Genomic DNA, 21,159 nt, shown 5'->3' with positions numbered 1-21,159 from the left:
TGTTCCACCTCACCACAGGCCCAAAGAAATGGAACTGGCTAACCATGGACTCTAACCTTTGAAAACATGAGACAAAAGAAACCTTTCCTCCATTCAATTATTTTTCCCAGGTATTTTGTCTTAGCAACAAAAATCTGAATAACACAAATATCAGTAACGTAATTGAGAAATGACTTGCGGCAAGAAATATAAAATTGTGAAATATTTGATTTAAAGTCATAACCATGCTCGATTTCCCCCAGCAGAGAAAAAAAAAAAATGCCTCCTAATATGTATGTTGGCTTTAATGCAGTCTTGTCTTTAAGAATGTATTCCACTGAGTCCTTTTGGAATTGACTTTTCATGATGCTCAAGATGAACTCAGAACAAAATTGTGTAGCATGTTTTATGAAGTAAGTGTCAAATCTTGTATCCTTCTTGTCTCTGAGGTATTTATCTTCATTCGAGATGGTTGATTAGAGGAAGGCTGCATCTCCAGTTGTTCAGTGACTCAGAATTTAAGCAAGGGAAGTACCTCTTCTCATGAGGTAGGTGAAAGGCAGAACGCACGGCAATTCAATTTCAGAGAGAGTGCTTCAGAGACTCAGAAATATTGGTGGGCTGAGAAAAGCACAAGCAAGATCACATTGGACCAAACTCTATGTGACAGTGGTAACAGTGCCAATTCACTGCAGGGGGAGAACATGGAGAGAAAAACATTACATACAAATTTGGTGCCACAAAACCTGAGGAACAGAAATGAAACCTGAACTTAGCTGACCTGGAGGAGGAACAGTGAACTGTTTGAATCAAGTCTTCTGTGTTTCCCAACTGACAAGCAGAGAACTGTGGTGAGGAGCCATCTTGAGGAGGCTGTGCTGTGGAAGCCAGGAATGTCATAGCAAATCTTGTCCTACTGTCCTGGAAAGCACCTAACATGTGGCTTAGAGTGTACCCAAGAGAACATGAGCAAAGAAGAGGGTACAGAGAAGGGGGTACCAAGGGGAACTGAAGTCAGAGATACAGAGGGGAGTGCAACCTGCTTTTCCTGTGAATCTGGTGGCTCATGTGACCAGCTGAAAAGGGTTGGAAAACTGAATAAGCAGGTGTGATTACTCTTAGGGATTTATACGGGAGAGGCTGTATTCATAAACAGTGAAATGTGTGAAATGTCTGGAGGGTTGTCTACCCTGCCCCATGAACAGAATTGTCAGGAGTCTTCTGAGATTCAAACTCCCAGCAGAGATCCACATCAATCTTCCCTAGGGGTATATTGGTTTAATATCTGAAAAGCAGATACCACCCAAAAACATTTCTAAGGTCTGGGGACCCCCTATCACTGAAACTTCTTACTTAGCATTCTGTACCATCCTCACCCTGGGAGTGCAATGAGCAGGTCTCTCTGGACAAAACACTCATCAACAGCACTTCCCATTCCATTGTACCTTTATGCTGGTGAGACTCCTCTGAAATCTTTTTCAACTAGCTTCAGTTTTAGGCCACTCTAGCTAGCAGTTTGTTGATGAACAAAAAATGTAAAGTTAGAGACAGAAGAGAGAGAGAGAGAGAGAGAGAGAGAGAGAGAGAGAGAGAGAGAGAGAGAGAGAGAGAGAGAGAAGGGTTTAACAAACCCACATAGCCCAAGAAGAAAGAGGTAGAAGAACAGTTGGACATAGTCAGTGACTAGCTCCATTCTCAACAGTTGGACAACCTCTACGGAAACAATTATTCCACTATTGATTAAAAATATTTGTGTGTGTGTGTGTGTTCTTACTGTGCTTATTGGTTCATGTAAAAATATGTACATACGTGTGTGTACATATACATATATACGTACATACAGGTATGCGCACGTATACACACTGTACATATATATGTGTTATTCTCCATTATTACCATAACTTCTGCTTTCTCTCTGTTCACATTTTAAACATTCTAAACTTTCTTTTACCTTCCTATCACATTTTTTTTCCTTAATGAACTCTATTTTTACCATTTTTAGAGTTATTTGTTTTATATGACTTTTGCCTCCACCATTCATGTTGTTGCAGTTATTATCACACTGGATGGTATAGTTAACACTTTACTGTTTATTTTAATGCCAGATCTAGTTCATGGCTATATAATCTTTTTTTTTTTTTTTTTTTTTTTGCAATTGATGACCTCACCATTTTTGATTTTGTGGAAATCCCTGTCATAAAGTCATAGTGGGCACTGGATATATATTTTAATGCTGTTTGTTGTTTTCTTGTGTCATTGCTATTGTTTATTTCCCCATTTTCTGTGAGGTGCTGGAAATCTAGTGAGACAAAAGCTCAAAGGGTAGACATTCTGTTGCTGAGCTAAACCAATCCAAGAGACAGTGCACCTTGCCGTACACACAAATTAACCATGCTCAAACTTCAGTGATGATTTTATACAAAGAATGGTAGAGAAAAAAAAAAAAACGAAAAATGAGAACCCCAGAAGGAACAGGTAGGGATGCCCTTCAGGTTCCACTAGTGCTGGGTGAGCACTCCCACAGCAAAATAGACTTAGAACAAAGGCTTTGGACACAACTCCTATGAGGAGTCTCTCTCTAGACTACTCTAGAACATTTTGGTAAGAAGTGGATGTGCCCTGTAAAGGTCCACACATAAGAGTCGAACAGAAATCCATCACATCATGTGTATAAAATTCAACCCAGGAATACAAGAATCCTAAAAAAAAAATAATACCATATCATCTCCTAAAACTTATTATTCACTGTCAACTGACTCCAAAGACTTTGACATGAATAAAACAGCAGATAAACAATTTAAAAGAATAAGTATAAAAATGATCAATTAATTCTAAGAAATGCACAAAAACAACTGAATGAAATAGGAAAATCATGACAGGATATGAATGAGAAATTCAATAAGGCAGTAGAGATGTTGAAAAAGAACTAAACAAATTTTAGAAATAAATAAAATATTTATTTTTTTAAAAATCTCTCTAATAGAGTAGACCATGCTAAAGATAGAATCTCAGAGGTGGAAGACAAAGTGGCTGGAATTAAACATTCAGACAGTTTTAAAAAAAGAAAAAAGAATAACCATGACCAGGATATACAAGAACTCTGGGACAGTATTAAACACCAAATTTAAGAATAATAGGAATTACAGAGGGTTGTGAGATTTAGGATAATACCATAGATGACCTCTCCGGAGAAATGATAGCAGAAAATGTTCCAAATCTCAAGAATGGGATCAACAATTGTTATGTGAATCATTCAGAACTCCAAATAGACAAGATAAAAAAGAATTAAAAAAAAAACAAAAAACAGATCCATGACACATTAAATGAAGATGGCTAACATGCAGGATAAGAACAGAAATTTAAAAGTCTCAAGAGAAAAATTTGGTTCACATTTAGAGGAAAACCAATTAGAATTACTTCTTGTTGCTCAACACAGACTCTAAAAACCAGGAGGAATTGGAATAATGTGTTTCCACACCCCTGAAACAAAACTTTCTATTGATTGGGTTTTATATATATATATATATATATATATATATATATATATATATATATATATATATATATATATGAATGATATTCTTCAGAACCAAAGGGGAAATAAAAACTTTCCAAGATAAGTAGAAACTAAAAGGATTCAGGACTACTAAACCAACACTACAAAAACTTGTCAAGAAATACTACTCAGAACAAATGAAAACCAAACCCACAATGGGCAAATCCCATTTGAAGTAGAGCCAAACAAATGAGAAACAGGAACAAATTCTACATTGGAAATAAATAAAAATAGCAGAAATGAAGAAGTATCTCTTTATAATAATGTCAAATGTAAATGATTTCAACTTTCCTACTAAACACCAGACTGGCAGTATGGATTAAAATACATGACCCAACCATATGCTGTTTGCCAGACAGCCATAGGTTACAAGTAAAAGAAGGGCAATTTATATAATATGAAAACATTATATCAGAAAACAAGTAGAGAAACTATTTGTATATCCACCAAAGCAGACTTCAAGCCAAATTAACTAGAAGAGGTAGGGAAAAAAAAATTATACTGAGAAAGGGAAAAACCCAACAAGGAGATATAATGCTAATCCATATTTATGCTCCAAATGTTGGAGTATCTCATTATGTAAAACAGAAAAAAAAAATCAACTAAAGACTCAGGTAGACCCTACTACAATAATATTGGGTTATTTCAACAGACCTCTCTCACTATCAGATGGGTCATCCAGACATAAACTCACTATTGATTCTTCAGACCTAAAAAAATGCATAAATGCATTAACTTAACAGAGATGTGTACAATATTTTATTCAACAATAGCCAAATACAACTTTTTTAGTCATCTGTTCATGGAAAATTCTCTGAAATATGTTGTATTTTAGTGTACCAAACAACTTTTAGAAAATACAAAAAAAAAAACTATATAATTCCTTATATCTTATCTGATCACAATGAAGTAGAAATTGACACCATCAAAATATATAGAAACTATATAAACACATGAATATTGAACAATATACCTTTAAATGATGAATGAGTGATAGAAGAAATCAGAGGAGAAATAATATTTTTTATACTCAAAGGAGAATAGCTACACAACATGCCTGAACATCTAGGACAACATAAAGTTGATATTAAGAGGAAAGTTTAGAGCTATACGTGCTTACATAAGAAAATCTGAAGCATATACAATAATCAACCTAATGTTACATTTAAATTACCTTGAAAAACAAAAGCAAACCAATTTCAAAACCAGTAGAAGGAAGGAAATAATTAATATACAAGTTCAAATCAATGAAATAGAGAATAAAAACTACAAAGGATCAAAACATGAAGAGATGGTTTATTGAAATGATAAACAGATTAATAAAACTTTAGCCAAACTAACTGGAAAAAAGGAGAAAATACCCAAAGGAATAACATTAGAGGTATAAAATGGAGAAACCACCATAGTCTTCACAGAAATCCAGAAGATCATTAGGGTCTATTTTAAAACCATAAATTCTAATAAATTGGAAAACCTAGAAGAAATGAATGTATTTCTAGATACAAAAATTGAACCAAGAGGTCCCAGAAAATCCATATAGACTACTAATTATCAATATAAGAAGCCTTCTAAAAAGGAAAAATCTGGGGTAAGATAGATTCCCAGCTGAATTATACTAGAATTTTGAAGGAGAACTAATTCCAACATTGTTAAATTCTTTCATAAAGTAGAAAGGGGTAAGATATTGCTATATTCATTTTATAAATCAATATCACCTTCATAATAAACCAGAAAACACATTAAGGAAAGAAAACTACAGACAAATATCCCTGATGAAAGCAGATACAAAAATGCTTAATATAATATTAGCAAATCATATTCAAGAACATATTAAGAAGATTTTACATTATGAGCAAATTGGTTTTATCCCAGGATTTCAAGGATTTTTTAACATATGCAAATATAAAAATGCCATTCACTGCATAAGTAGAGTTAAGGACAAAAATAAAAGTATATGTAGAAAATTCTTCAACAAAATTTATCATACATTCATTATTAAAAACACAGAGAGACTAGAAATAGAAGGGTATACATGACAAATCCAAAGCCAACGTCCTAGTGAATGGAGAAAACCTGAAAGCATTTTCTTTGAAATCAAGAACAAGATAAAGATATCCACTGTCATTACTCCTATTCAATATAGTTCTTGAAACTATAGCCAGAGAACTCAGGAAAGAGATGGAAATTAAAGTGATACAAATACAAGGTCAAATTATCTGATTGCTGATGGCATGATCTGTTATTTAGAAGACTCTAAAAATCCACCAGAAGATTTCTAGAGCTGATAAATAAATTCAGCAAAGCAGACAATTACAAAATCAACATGCAAAAAGGAATAACTTCCTTATACATCAATAATTAAATTTCAAAGAATGAATCTGGAAAACCATCCCATTCACAACAGACTCAATAAAAATAAAAATTAAATACATGGGAATAAATTTAACCCAGGAGATGAAAGACCTCTACAATTAAAACTCTAGAATTCTGAAGAAAGAAATTGAAGAAGATGCAAGATGATGGAAAGATGTCCATTGTTCATGGATAGGCAGAATTAAAATTGTTAATATAACCACCCTACCAAAAGCAATATACAGATTCAATGTAATACCCATAAAAATGTCAATGATATTCTCCACAAAGCTAGACAAAGCTATTCTAAACTTCATCTGGAAAAACAAAAGACTTGAAAAACTCAAAGCAATTCTAAGCCAAAAAAACCATGTTGAAGGCATTACAATTTGACTTCAAGTTATAATACAGAGCTATAGTAACAAAACCTGCATGGTACTGGCATAAAAACAGACCCATAGAACAATGGGACAGAATAGAGAACACAAGTTCAAACACAGAAAAAGTCAATAATCCTTGACAAAGGCATCAAACATATGCACTGAACAAAAGATAGCTTTTAAAACAAATGGTGCTGGGAAAACTGTTTTTCATATGTAGAAGAAAAAGATTAGATTCTTGTCTTTTACCCTGCATAAAAGCCAACTTATAATGAATCAAAGATCTAGGAATTAGAAAAAGAAGTATGCAATTTCTTGAAGAAAATAGGGCCAAGACTCCAACATACAGTCACAGGCAATGATCTCAAGAGGTCCCCTAAAGTTCAGGAAATAATTAAATTAAGAAGCTCTTCACCACAAAAGAAATAATCAAGAATGTGAAGACAGAACATACACAATGGTAGAAAATCTTTGCTAGCTATTCTTCTGACAGAAAATTAATATCCAGAATTTTTGCAAAAAAAATCTCAGAAAACCTAAAATCAAGTAAACAAATAATTGGAACAATAAATGGGCAAAAGAACTAAACAGACATCTAGAAAGCAGAAATACAAGCTGTTAACAAATATGAAAAAATGTTAAATGTTGTTAGCAATTAGTTAAATGCGAATCAAAACTACACTGAGGTTTTATCTCACTTCAGTTAGAATGGAAGTCATCAAGAATAAAAATAATAATAATGCTGAAGAGGATGTGCATAAAAGGGAACACTTTTGCACTTTTGGTGTAACCATTATGTATTACAATACTATGTAAATAATCATGGCAGTTCCTCAAAAATCTGGTAATGGAATCACCATAAGAACTAGCTTTATTACTCTTGATATTTATCCTAAAGAAATAAAGTAGGCACACTGTATTTATAGAAGAATGATTTACAATAGTAGAAATGTGGAACCAGCCTAGGCGGTGTCTGTCAATGAATGAAAAAATAAAATACATGCGCGCGCGCACACACACACACACACACAATGAACTTTTATTCATCAATAAAAAATGAAATTATGTTATGTGAAAGAAAATAGATGGAATTTGAAAACATTATGCTAAGTGAAATCAGCCAAAGACATAAAGTTAAAGGTCATATGTTGTCTTTAATAAATGGAGACTAGAGAGGAAAAAGGAAAAGAAAGTTTGGAGGGATACATAAATATCAAAGGGAGACCAGGAGAGTACAGAAAAGAGACCATGAGGAGGGGAAGGAGAGGAAAAGAGAAAACACAGGGGAATATAAGCCAAATTATTTTGTTGTATTGTGTGTATGTATGAATATGTAACAGCAAATTCTACCATTATGTACAAGTATAATGCACCAATAAATATATAGAAAAATGATTTGTATATCTTATTATTAATTTGTAGAGGCTTCTTTTTCATTTTTTTTCTTTTTTTTAATTTTTATTTATCCTTTTTACTTACACATGACAGTAGAATGTAATTTGACTTGTTATACAAACATGGAGTATAACTTCTCATTATTGTGATTGTAGATGTTGTGGAGTTACACTGGCCCTGTAATATATGAACATAGGAAAGTTTTGTCCAATTCATCATATTGTCTCATTCCCATTCCCCTTCTCTTTCCCCCATCCCACCCCCCATTCAATCCAGTGAGCCTCTACTCCTCCCTCCCAACCCCTGCCTATTGTGTGCCAGCATCTGCATATCAGAGAAAACATTTGCCCTTTGTTTTTTTTGGCAATGGTTTATTTCACTTGGCATGATCATCTTCAATTTTGTCCATTTACCAGATTTTAAGTACTCTGGGTATATGCCAAAGAGTGGGATAACTGGGTCAAGTGGTGGTTCCATTCCAAGTTTTTTGAGGAATCTCCATAGTGCTTTCAAGAGTGGTTGACCAATTCGCAGTCTCCCCCCCAGCAATGTGTGACTGGACCTTTTCCCCCACATCCTCATCAACATTAATTGTTACTTGTATTCATGATAATTGCTATTCTTACTGGAATGAGATGAAATCTCAGTGTAGTTTTAATTTGCATTTCTATAATTGCTAGTGATGTTGAATATTTTCCATATCTTATTTGATCAATCATATGTCTTCTTCAGTGAAGTGTCTGTTCAGTTCCTTTACCGTTTATTTATTGAGTTATTTGGGGTTTTTTTGGTGTTAAGTTTTTTGAGATATCCAGGAGATTAGTGCTCTCCTGTGGTGCAGGTGAAGATTTTCTCCCATTGGGTAGGCTCTTTCTTCACATTCTTGATTATTTCCTTTGCTGTGAAGAAGATTGTAGTTTGATATTATCTCATTGATTTATTCTTAATTTTACTTCTTGTGATTCCAAAGTATTATTGAGGAAGTCATTTCCTAAGCCAACATGATGGAGATTTGGTCCTACTTTTTATCTAATAGGTCTAGGGTCTATGGTTTAATGCCTCGATCCTTGATCCACTTTGAGTTGAGTTTTGTGAAGGGTGAGAGATAGGGTTCTAATTTTATTTAGCTACATATGGATTTTCAGTTTTCCCACCACTTTTTGTTGAAGAGGCTATCTTTTCTCCAATGTCATTATCTAGTATGAGATCATTGTATTTATGTGTTTTTCTCTCTGTGTCTTCCATTCTGTATCATAGGTATATATGTCTGTTTTGGTGCCAATACCCTGCCATTTTTATTACTTATAGCTCTGTAGTATAATTTAAGGTCTTGTATTGTGAGGTCTACTGCTTCACTTCTCTTGCTAAGGATTGCTTTAGATTTTCTGAGCCTCTTATTTTTCTAAATGAATTTCATATTTGCTCTATTTCTACGAACATCATTGGAATTTTAATAGAAATTTCATTAAATCTGTATGGCACTTTTGGTAGTGTGGTCATTTTAACAATATTAGTTTGACTATCCAAAAACATGGGGGATCTTTTCATCTTCTAAGGTCTTCTTCCATTTCTTTCTTTAGCATTCTGTAGTTTTCATTATAGAGGCATTTCACCTCTTTTGTAAGATTGATTTGCAAGTATTTTTTGAGGCTATTGTGAATGGGATAATTTTCCTTATTTTTCTTTCAGTTGAGTTATCACTGATGTAAAGGAACACAACTGATGTATGGATGCTAATTTTTATATCCTGATACTTTGCTGAATTCCTTTATGAGTTCTAGAAATTTTCTGGTAGTGTTTATTGGGTCTTCTAAACATTGAATCATGTCATCAGCAAAATGGTGTAGTTTGAGCTCTGCTTTTCCTATTCTTATCCCTTAATTTCTTTCTTTGATCTAATTGCTCTGGCCAGAACTTCCAGGACTTTGCTGAATTGGAGTGGTGAAAGAGAGCATCCCTGTCTTGTTCCAGTTTTTAGAGGAAATGCTTTCAATTTTTCTCCATTTAGAATAATGTTGGCCTTGGATTTAGCATATATAACTTTTACACTATTGAGTTATGTTCCTATTTATCCCTAGTTTTTCTAATGTTTTGAACATGAATGGATGCTGTATTGGGGTTTCTTTTTCTAGATTTTGTATTTGAATACTTTGTCAGAAACATTAATTGCACATATGTTCTTGAGACTAGGGTTTGTATTTTTATTTGCTAAACAGGTACTGTTTAACGACCATATTTTTTTTTCCTTTTATTGATGTCAATTTATGTATTTATTTATTTTATGATTGGTGTGACTTGTGTCCTATAAAACCTTGGCCAATCTGCAGATCATGAATATATATATATATATATATATATATATATATATATATATATATATATATATATATATATATGCCTAGTTTTCATCTAGAGCAGTTGGTACCAAGAATTTCCTGTAAAGTGCTAGATAGTGTGTTCTAGTGTTTTGTAGACCGTATCATCTCTGTAATAATTACCCATCTCTGTTATTGTGGCATGAAATTAGCTAAACACAATCTTTAAACGAATGAACTTGAATACAGTTGTGTTCCAATAAAACTTTATCTAAGAAAGGCAGAAAGTAGTTCTTTCTGTTCAGGGAAAAGATGGCAGGTCTCAACTTTGCCATTTTTCTCCTCTAATTATGATAAATTCCTTGGAAATCATTCAGTAGGCAATCATGCAAGGATCTGAATATGGAAACATGGTGGATTGAACAGGAATGTCAGGACCTGGAAGGGCATTCCACCATGAATTCCTTCTTTTCTATCTTCCACATATACCTGTGGAGCACTGGAGAGAAAAGACACGGGGTTTATAAATAAATAAATAAATAAATATTTTTTCCCCATATTGAATTGCCTGAGGTCCATCACTGACCATAAGACTAAGAGTTCTTTCTTTTTTTAATTATTATTAGTTGTTCAAAACATTACAAAGCTCTTGACATATCATATTTCATACATTTGATTCAAGAAGATTATGAACTCCCATTTTACCCCGTATACATATTGCAGATTCACATCGGTTACACATCCACCTTTTTACATACTGCCATACTAGTGTCTGTTGTATTCTGCTGCCCTTCCTATCCTCTTTAAGGTTTTCTTAGATCCCGTACTGCAGAATCTTTATTATTTCAGCTTTATTGTGACTTTTTGTGAGGACTTAGGTATCCTCCCAGCTTTGAACTTATCTTTCAAACAACGTTTTGGCTATTTTAAATTCTTTGAATTACCAAACGAATTTTTAGATCAGCTTGTCGATTTCTACAAGACTTCTAGCAGGGATTTTTATAGGAATTACAATAAATCTACAGATCAATTTGGGCAGTACTGCCAACTTAATAATGTTAAGTATGTCAGCATACAAACATAAAGTGATTTTCAATGTATTTAGGTCTTCCTTAATTTCTCTCAGCTGTGCTTTCTAGTTTCCAGAGGGCAGATCCTGCACATCTTTTGCTACATTTATTTTTTTATGCTGCTGCAAATCAAATTGTTCTTATTTTCACTTTTAGATTTTTTACTGATAAAGTGTACATATATAATTGGATTTTGAATTATCGATCTTTACTTATGTGTTAGTCCCAATAGTTTTTTAAATAAATCCCCTGGGATATTCTCTATACGAAAGCATACCATCAGAAAATAAATCGTTTTGACTTTTCCTTTTCAATCTAGCTGTTTTCAATTTCTGTTCTTGCATATTTACCATGACTATAATTTCTGGTATAATGTTAGACAGTAATAGCCAGAGAGGACATTGGTTCGTTACTGATCTTAAGGGAAAACATTGAGTTTTTTACCTTTAAATATATTAGCTTTGGATTTTACAGGATGTCTTTTATCAAGTTAAGAAATTTCCTCCCATTTCCAGATTTTTAGTGTTTTTTTTTCTTCATCAAAGGGTTTATATTATTTCTTACTACAGCATGTGAATCTACAGCTCTTTATCATAAAAATACTTTAAAAAGAAGAAAAAGAAAGACAGATGGCAGGCCAGATTGGTCTTTGAGCTGTAGTTTGCTGACCTGTGTTTTAGAAGTCTATTATTTTAGCCTCTGTTTTTACACATATGAACTGTCTCAAATAAATTTTAATACATTGTGTGATGTGAGAAGGTCAAGTTTTCAAAAATACTGCATGATTTCTTTGTACCATATATAAAAACAAGCCTTCAAAAAGAAGACATTCAAATGACCATATGAAAATAGCATATGAAAATCTGCCCTCCCATCATAAGACATAAGAAAAATGCAAATTAAAATCACCACCCTGAGTCATCAAAAGCAGAGTCCCCAGAATAGATAAAATTAAAAATGTTACTATGGATATAAGGAGGGTGCATACATTATGGATATGAATATAAAATGGCACGATGACATTGAGAAATACAGTTTAACAGTATCAAACAATATTAAATACATCCTACCCTGTGCCCTAGCAATTCTAATCTTGGATAAATAAATCAGAAGCAAATAAACATTTTCGCCTAGAACTTGTCCAAGAATTTCTTAGCTGAGACAACTCTTTCCTCTTCATTAGGAAAATAAATAAGTAAATTGTAATGTTTTAACATAATAGAATCCTATGCAACAATAAAAAAGGAGATTTTTAACATACGTGTATGACAAATGTATATTATATTTGTGATATATACATTTTATATATAACACTTGTGAAATGTGATTGAATGGTATAAATATTATACTGACTGAAAGAAGGAAGACATAACTTATTATACAGTACATGTCTCCTTTTATAAGAAGTTCAGGAGCAAGTAAGTTATGGTGATCATCCTTGAAGGCATTGGTATTATCACAAATAGAATGTAAAAACAAAATTTTGATATTATGGGAATATACTGTGTGTTTAACTGGAGGGTAGTTGAAAGATGTTTACTATTGCCCAAGAGTGTAAGTTTCACAGTTAACATTTGTGTACTTCACTGAACATAGACAGTATCGCAAGTAACAGCAGATGGCATCAATGGGGCAAGAGTGATGGGCACCCTGTGGAATGTCTGTCACTCTGACAAAATAACTACCTTAAAATATATTGACTTTACTTTCTAGAAAGCAGAGTTGTGTAGCATTGAAATTCAAGTAATCAGCTCACTCATTCATTAATTCATAGAATCAATGTTCACTTAGCACCACCAGGTGTCACATAACTTTTTACTACCTAGTGTAAGCATTTAAAGCAAATCACCCATAGAGAAGGATGTTTTAGAAACTCATTCTAAAATCTTGGTTGAACAATTTATGAATTTCCCTCTTTTTTTTTTTTTTTGAGGTGGGTACTGGAGATTGAACCCAGTGATATGAGCTATATCCCCAGCCCATTTTCTTGTTTTGTTTCTGAGACTGGGCCTCACTAAGTTGATGAGGCTTGCCTTGAACTTGAGATCCTCCTACCTCAGTCTCCCAGCTTACTGGGGATTACAGGCATGTGCCACCATGCTGGCCCCATGTCATGTTTACTAATTGTTAATACTAAAGTATATACTTTCATTTTATCACCTTGACACATCATCCAGAGGTAAGCATCCTGACAGCTTCTAATTCCAATGTTATTATGTAGTTCCCATTACCTTCAAACCCTTAGTCACTTCTCATTTCTTTTACCCACCAATTACTTCTTGTCCTTTTTTCCTTTAGTATTCTCTTTCCTTGGTCCACGGCCACTTATTTCTCCATTCCTGTTTCACTGTTTCATGACTTTCTCTCTCAAACTTCTGATATTTCGTTTTTCATAGAAACTAGACCCCCATGTGTGTACACAAACACAGAAGTATAGACTATGATAGGCATAGAGAAACACAGGACCGTGATGTAAGCCATTTTTCTCATTTTATAAGACTTTATATATCATCAATATATTTTTGAAAATGGAATAGAAGTATGAGATCTCTTCAGGAGTAAGAGAACCATCTTGTTTTGTTTTGTAGTACCTTTTATCTTGACTATTTAACTTGGTTGGTCTGTATACAGTTCAGTCCAGAAGATGAAATACGTGATTCATCTTGACCCTGACAGCCCCATTTGAATGACACTATTTACATTAGCATTCCTAATCACTTAATGACCAATCAGATATGGTTCACTGCTGGTAACTGTGGAAGCTCCTTGTCTGAAGGGTGCGGTTTAATTAGTGTACTCCTAAATACATGTCCCCTGTGACCACTGGACATAATCATTATTTTATGTATTTAACTGGGAAATTCATGTTTACTCAGTAGGCTAGAGTAGAGCATTTTAGTTCTCAAGGCTGTTTAACAAAACATAGTCAGGATTTTAAGGAAGCCTACAAAATCTGTAAAAGGCATATTATTTAAAAAAAATAGCTACAACTACAATAATGTAGTTATTGCCCTTATATACTAACTTTATATCCATAAAACAGTAAAGAAGAATAAATATATCAATGAGCTCATTATCATGCTTAATGATACAGGAGTAGGAAGCTCATGTTCTTCTAAACTATTGAAATTATTTAGGCATTTTTTACTGTTGATTAATGGTTTTGAAAACAACCTCATTTCAAGGGTAAATGGTGATTTCCAATTTTCCTCCTAATGGCAAAGAAATTTAATTTATTCCCTAAATGACAAACAAATTAAATAGAGTTTGTTTCTAGGAAACACTATGTACCAAACTTTGAACTTCTGCCTTAGGCTGGTAGGAGAGCTCTATGATTTTTTTTTGCAAATGGATTACTTTTCTAGTGGTTATATTTGCCATGAATTGTCCCTTTTACTTGACTTTGGAGAAGGATCACGTTTGTTAGCACAGAGGGTTCCTTATTATAACAAATACGCTCAAAACAATTAGTTTGCAAAGATTGTGACCAACAGTAATAGATTATACTATAGACAATAATAATTATTTAGAACTACTATGCTTTGTTGTATGGTTTTGATTAACATGTGAATAAAACACTCATCAAAACAGATGTCTTCGGACACCTTCATTGGCTTTAGGTTCAGGTAAAGCCAGTGAGTGACTCAGTATCTGGTCCTAGACTTCTCTCTCTTGCGGAAGGCGCTCCTCACTCTTCCCCTTCATGCGCTTTCAGGAATACATCAACAGCACCCTCCTGTTGTCTCCCATAGGGAGCATTAATCACAAAGATAACCATAGCAATGTGATATCGTCAGGGGTACTCTCTCAGTTATACCATCATCAAAATTGTTTTAGACATTCTTATGTGACAAACATTTTAATGATCATTTTACATGCTTCTGATTTTTTATTCCATCGTCATCTACTGAATTAGACATTATTAGTATTTTACAGATGAGGAAATTGAAATACTAGAAAGTATAATGCCTCTCCCTCACGGTCATATACAGTCGGTCACTGATGGGACCTTGATTTAATTGGTCTCCTTAAATGCTGTAAATGGGAATTTTGGGTACTTGGAAAAATGAATACTGCCAATGGATTTGCATACCAAAGGTAATATTTTTTAGGAAATATTGAAATAGTTGTAAACACTTCTAGCTGTGCTTCTTCCACAGATAAAAAAAAAATGAGTTCATTTTTGTCTTTATCTTTGTATTGCCATGGTTTGAAGACTACTGGTGGTAAGTGGCACCTGTCTTTCCAACAGCTTTTTTTGTAAGCACATGTCAGGAAGGGCCTTTGGTTTGAGTCCAGATATCAAACAGACAGGTAGCTAAGGGTACCATCAACCCGCTGAGATTACTTTGACTACAGTTTCAGTGCTGCATTTATTTCTTTGCTAATGATCCCTGAACGCTGCCTTTTCCCTTCAAAATCTAATCGCATACAGAGATAAAAGGTACAGGATCAGAGGATTTCTAAGTGTTGGCTTGGGAATTGTTTTCTGAAAATAGAAGTAAAGGAAAAGTGTTTTCCTTCAGCATTTTCATTGCTGTGACCAAAAGACCTGACAAGAACAACACAGAGGAGGAAAAGTTTATTTGTGGCTCAAGGCTTCAGAGATCTCAGATGTGTGGGTGGCCAACTCCTTAGCTCTGGACCCAAAGTGAGACAGAACACCATTGTAGAAGGGTGTAGATGAGGAAAGGCTGCTTAGGACACCAAGAAGCAGAGAGAGCACTGCCCACAGGGACAAAATATAAACCCCAAAGTCATATCCCTAGTGACCCACCTCCTCTAGCCACACCTTGTGTGCCTGATGTTACCACCCGGGTAATCCATTCAAGAGGATTTAATCTCTGCTTAGGTTAAGGTTCTCGTAACCCAATCATTTCACCTCTTAACTTTCTTGCATTTTCTCACACATGAGCTTTTAGAGGACACCTCATACCTAATCCATAACAGAAACTTTTATTCTTTACAATTTAAAACTTAGTCAATCATCATGAGCTATCACATCATAATGAAAGGAAACCCTATATTTGGTTTCAGAAAAACTTGGCCTCAATTCCCACTTATATGAATTATGGTATGTGGGACTTTGGGTAACCTGTTAAACTGTTTTGTATCTGTTTCTCTTTGTTGTCCTTATTTTTCTTTCTTTCTTTTTTCTCACGAAAAGTATGGAATAGGGCTTGGGATGTGGCTCAGTGGTAGAGAGCTTGCCTAGCAGGGGTGAGGCACTGGGTTTGATCCTCAGCACCACGTAAAAATAAATAAACAAAATTAAGGTACTGTGTCCACCTACCAAAACAAAACAAACAAACAAAACTAATTTTTAAAAAAATCATGAAGCAAAAATTTTTGTAAGGTTTAAATAAAGTTATGATTATAAAGTAAATCACCAAGTTTCTTGAATTGAATAGGGATTAAAAAATTGATAACTAAAATAAATTAATAAGTGACATCTAATGCTGTGGTCCGAGTGAAGCAAGAAGAGATACCTTCTCTTGTTTTTGACTGAATTAAACCAACTAATAATGTCAGGAAAATCCAAGTCAATTAGGCATATTAACGTCCTGTTGACTAAACGTGTGCTCTGAGGGTCAACAATGTCTAACTGATATGGAGAAAATACAGCTTCAAGATTCATTCCATTGGGCTGGAGTTGTGGCTCAGCGGTAGAGCGCTCGCCTTGCACATGCGAGACCCTGGGTTCGATCCCCAGCACCACATAAAAATATATGAATAAAATGAAGGTATTGTGTCCAACTAAAAAATAAATGTTAAAAAAAAAAAGATCCATTCCATCAACTCAAGCTAACACAGATGATAAAAAGTAGAAATTTCATGCTTTCTCATCGATTCCTGCTGATTAACCAACAGACACAGCTAAAGGACACATGTCAATGAATCCTGAGGTAAATGGACAGAGCATCACAACTATCAGAGGTACCACCATGCAGGGCAAAGTCCTGACATCTATGATAATCAGAGGAATTTAACATTGCTCCCAGCTCTCCTGAGTACTCTGGAAGCTGGTTTTGAAATCTCCTGAATGGTAGGTACCAGTACCTAGGGGGCGGTGGGTACTGGGTGAGCTGAAAGTCAAGTTGTATCTAGATACTCCTGGATTCTTAGCCTTCAGGCCTGTCTGGCATCTACTTCTGCCAACAAATATGTATTTCAGTGAGGTCAATATGGAATCACGGAGCATCACTCAGTTCCATTCAAGGCTCCTCCTCCTGCTGTACACATATACTGACTAGGGTGTGAGTTACAGTGTATATGCATTTTGAAACAGGCTGAAACTCACATATTCTTGGTCAATGATGTGAAATGTTTTATTTGTAATTTCTTCCATTGATGGAACCTAGATCAGCTGTTCTTAAACTTTATTGCATACAATTTTCACCTAGGGAGCTGATGTAAATTGTAGACTCCTGGACTATGCCATGAAAATTTCTATCTGATATACCGAGCGTGAGGCACAGGGATCCATATTTTAGTGAGTACCTCTGGCATTTCTGATTCACACAATCTTTGGGTACACCTTAAGAAACAAGGTCCTAAAGATCTTAGGAATTTTGTTTGAATTTATGTCAAAGATCAGTTAGTAGAACACATAGGATTATTTAAACCTGCCATAAACATAAAAATTAATTCATTTTCAATTCCCCCATTGCATACAGAAAGGACAGAAAGGCCCAGGGAACTACCATCCTACAGTAGTAGTTAAATTAACAGCTAATATTTGCAATATGCTTTCACATAGTGTGTTAAGTACTTTACCTTCATTATCTTATGACTACTTAATAATCCTATTTTTATTCCTACTGATGGTGTTGCTGGAACCCACAAAGAAAGGCATCTGCATTCATCATGGAATGTACAGAAACATACCACGTATACATTATTCAAGATTCTTAATTGCATGTGAATAAAATGGCTTGGAACTAATTTAAGTGGAAAGGTACTTTATTGGAAGGATAGAGAGGAAACGATAGACACCTATTAAACACACACCACAGACAGGAGAGCCAGCAGGAGCATCCTGCTTCAGAGCTGCTGATGATTATGCCTCCTTGGTCATGGCAGAATATCTAAGGCTTTGGATGCTACTAGGATAAATGAAGGGGGAACACAGGATTAAAAGTTCTGAGCAGAAATATGTAAGTGGCCAATGGTGGAGCAACTGACCACATTTTACCTTCCAAAAGCTCTGTTCCTCCTCCTAGTGTGGAATATTCTCATCAGGAGGGTGGTTGTATCTGTACCAATTATACAAAAGCCAATGTCTTTACTAGAAGCATCTAATACGATGCTTTCTGACATACACTGATGCATTAAGAGAAGTACTTCCAATCTAGCAAAAAGTAACAAAATATGAGTGAAATATTGATGAACTTCAGTAGCAACATAATGCAAATAAATACTTAAAAGTTAATGAGCAGTCATAACAGGATAAAAAATTAAAATGTCAGAACAGTCAGTGTTGGAAGGACTTGACACTATATTTGTGAGTTTAGATTATTAAGTGTATAAGTAGCTTAGTCCAGTGAAGGTATTAATCTAAACTGTTTGGAAGCTTTGGATGGGAGAAGAGAGACAGAAAAGCTTTGTGCTGAGTATAGACTATCCTGGTCTATTTGATGCCTCACCTGGGGTCTTAAGAATGAATAACCAAGATATTGGAAAACATTCTGATATGAAATCATGTTTTATTTTCTTTTGAGGAACAAAGCATAGCTCTCTAGGTGAGGGCAGGGTATTCCTTGAAGCACATGCAATTTTCCTCCTTAGTCATTCTCAGGAAATGAGGCCACGGAAGAAAGCTCTGGAATTCAAGAAAGGAAGGGAAAACCATTCACCTGTGGGGCCTAGGCTAATTGGGACAGATACTATGATATAAAGCCTCAGGCAGTGTTTTTATTTTTTTTAAGAAGGTTTACTGAGGTCTAATTGACATGAGTAACTGTACCTATTTAGTGTAAAATATGATGAGTTTTAATTTTTCCGTGGAAATACCATCACAGTTAAGGAAAAGAACTTACCCATGATCTTTTCTAGTTTCTTCTTGTCCTTACTCCTCACTCCTATCCCCAGACAAACATGGACACACCTATTTTGAATGTAATATGTTTTTCAGTTTCATATAAATGGAATCATGCTATAAAGTATTGTCAGACTTTATATAGCATAAATTTTAAGATTCCTTCACTTGCTAGTGTGTATCAATAAAACACATCATGCCTTTTTGTTCTTGGGGAGTTGTACACTGTATGGATATACCACAATTTATGGACACTTTTGTTGTTTCCATTTTTGTCTATTATAAAGAACATTGCTATAAGCATTGGTGTACTAATATTTTTGTGAATGTGAGAGTTAAATTTATGTATCAGCTTGACTGTGCTAGGGAGAGTCAGAAAACATGGTGTGTGTATGTGTATAGTGTAGTGTTTCTGGATGAGACTAGATTTTAAATTAGTAGACTAAGTAAAGATGCTCTTCTTTACCTAGAAGATGCCAAAGTGGGGTGAGTGGGCATCATCTAACCCCTTGAAAACCTAATAGAATAAATAAGGTAGAGAAAATTTGCGTTCTGTTCTTGTTATTGAACTGAGATATCTCTTCATGTGTTTTCCCCATTTTCTAACTAGATTGTATAGGGGGTTTTGCATGTTTGTTTGTTTTGTTTAGTTTTGTTGTCGTTATTGTGTTTGAAAGTTCTTTATGTATTATAGATACTAGTATAATTGCTTCACTTATTGAAAATGCTGTCTTTTCAGCAATGAATTGCTTTTACAGCTTTGTAAAAAACAAGTTGGTCATATTTGTGTGGTTCTAGGTATAAATTTTCTAATCTGTTTCATGGACTATGTTTTTTTCCTAAATACCAAATAATTTTGATGACTTTGTTATAATCCAATTCCTAAAATCAGATAAACCTATTTATCCAACTATTTTTATGTTTTAAAAAATTTATTCTAACTTTACTAATCCTTGGCATTACCATAAACATTTTAAAATAAACTTCTCTGTATCACCAAAAATTCTTGCTTGGATTTTAGTAAGAATAGTGCTAAACCTTTATTTTCAATTTGGGGAGAATTGGCATCTTCTCTATATTGAATCATACAAAGCAGGAACTTATTATAATACTTTATTATTATTTACGTGTGAAGTTTCAGTATGCATCTTCTATAAATGGTTTAGTAGGTCTACATATAAATATTTCAACTTTTGAATAATTTTCAGTGTTACTGTATTTTTAATCTCAGAATCTACTTGTTCATTGCCAGTATATATACAACAAAAACAATCTTTTATACCCCTGTTGTTTGATGTGTATGCATTAGAATTTTTAGCTTTCTTTGGTTGCTAGATTAATTTACATTTTGTAATGTCTCACTCTGTCCATGGCAAGTTTCTATGTTCTTACATCTACTTGTCTGACATTAGTCACTCCTGCTTTCCTTATTTATCATTTTCATGATTTATCTTTTCCTTCCTTCACTTTCAATATGCATGTCTTCTTATATTTGAAGTGGATTTTATGTAAACAACTTAGAGCTAGAGCTTGCTGTTTTTTTAAAAAATTCACTGTGAAAATCTCTGTTTTGTTGGTTGACATATATAGACCATTTTATTGAATATAAATATTGATATGCTAGGACTTGGGTTTGCCATTTTATTATTATTATTATTTGTGTGTGTGTGTGTGTTTGCTTTCTGTCATTTTTCAGTGTCTGGCGTTCATTGCCTTATGCATTTCTAGAACATTTCTTCAATTTTACTTTGTCTTATTTGCTTGTATTTGCTCTAGGTATTATCAAACAAACACACACACAGGCATACACACTCACACACACATAATTTCTCATAGTTGACAGGTGTTATTTTACCAGTTTAAGTGGGTTATATAATTCTTAGATCTCTTCCCATAATTTTACCTTCTTTTAATCATTGTCTTAAATATTTTCACAATTCTAATTATGCAAATTCTGTGGATTTTTTTAATTGTTTATTTTGTCCAGCTTGGATTCCCTCAATTTTTAAAATCTGTAATTTTATGTCTCTTGGGATACAATCTAGCAAGTTTTCAGACATTACTTCCTTAGGTA

The sequence above is a fragment of the Marmota flaviventris genome, chromosome 14, assembly GCF_047511675.1.
Source record: "Marmota flaviventris isolate mMarFla1 chromosome 14, mMarFla1.hap1, whole genome shotgun sequence".
Classification (NCBI taxonomy): domain Eukaryota; kingdom Metazoa; phylum Chordata; class Mammalia; order Rodentia; family Sciuridae; genus Marmota; species Marmota flaviventris.
The sequence above is the reverse complement of the archived record's forward strand: the minus strand, read 5'-3'. Positions refer to the sequence as shown.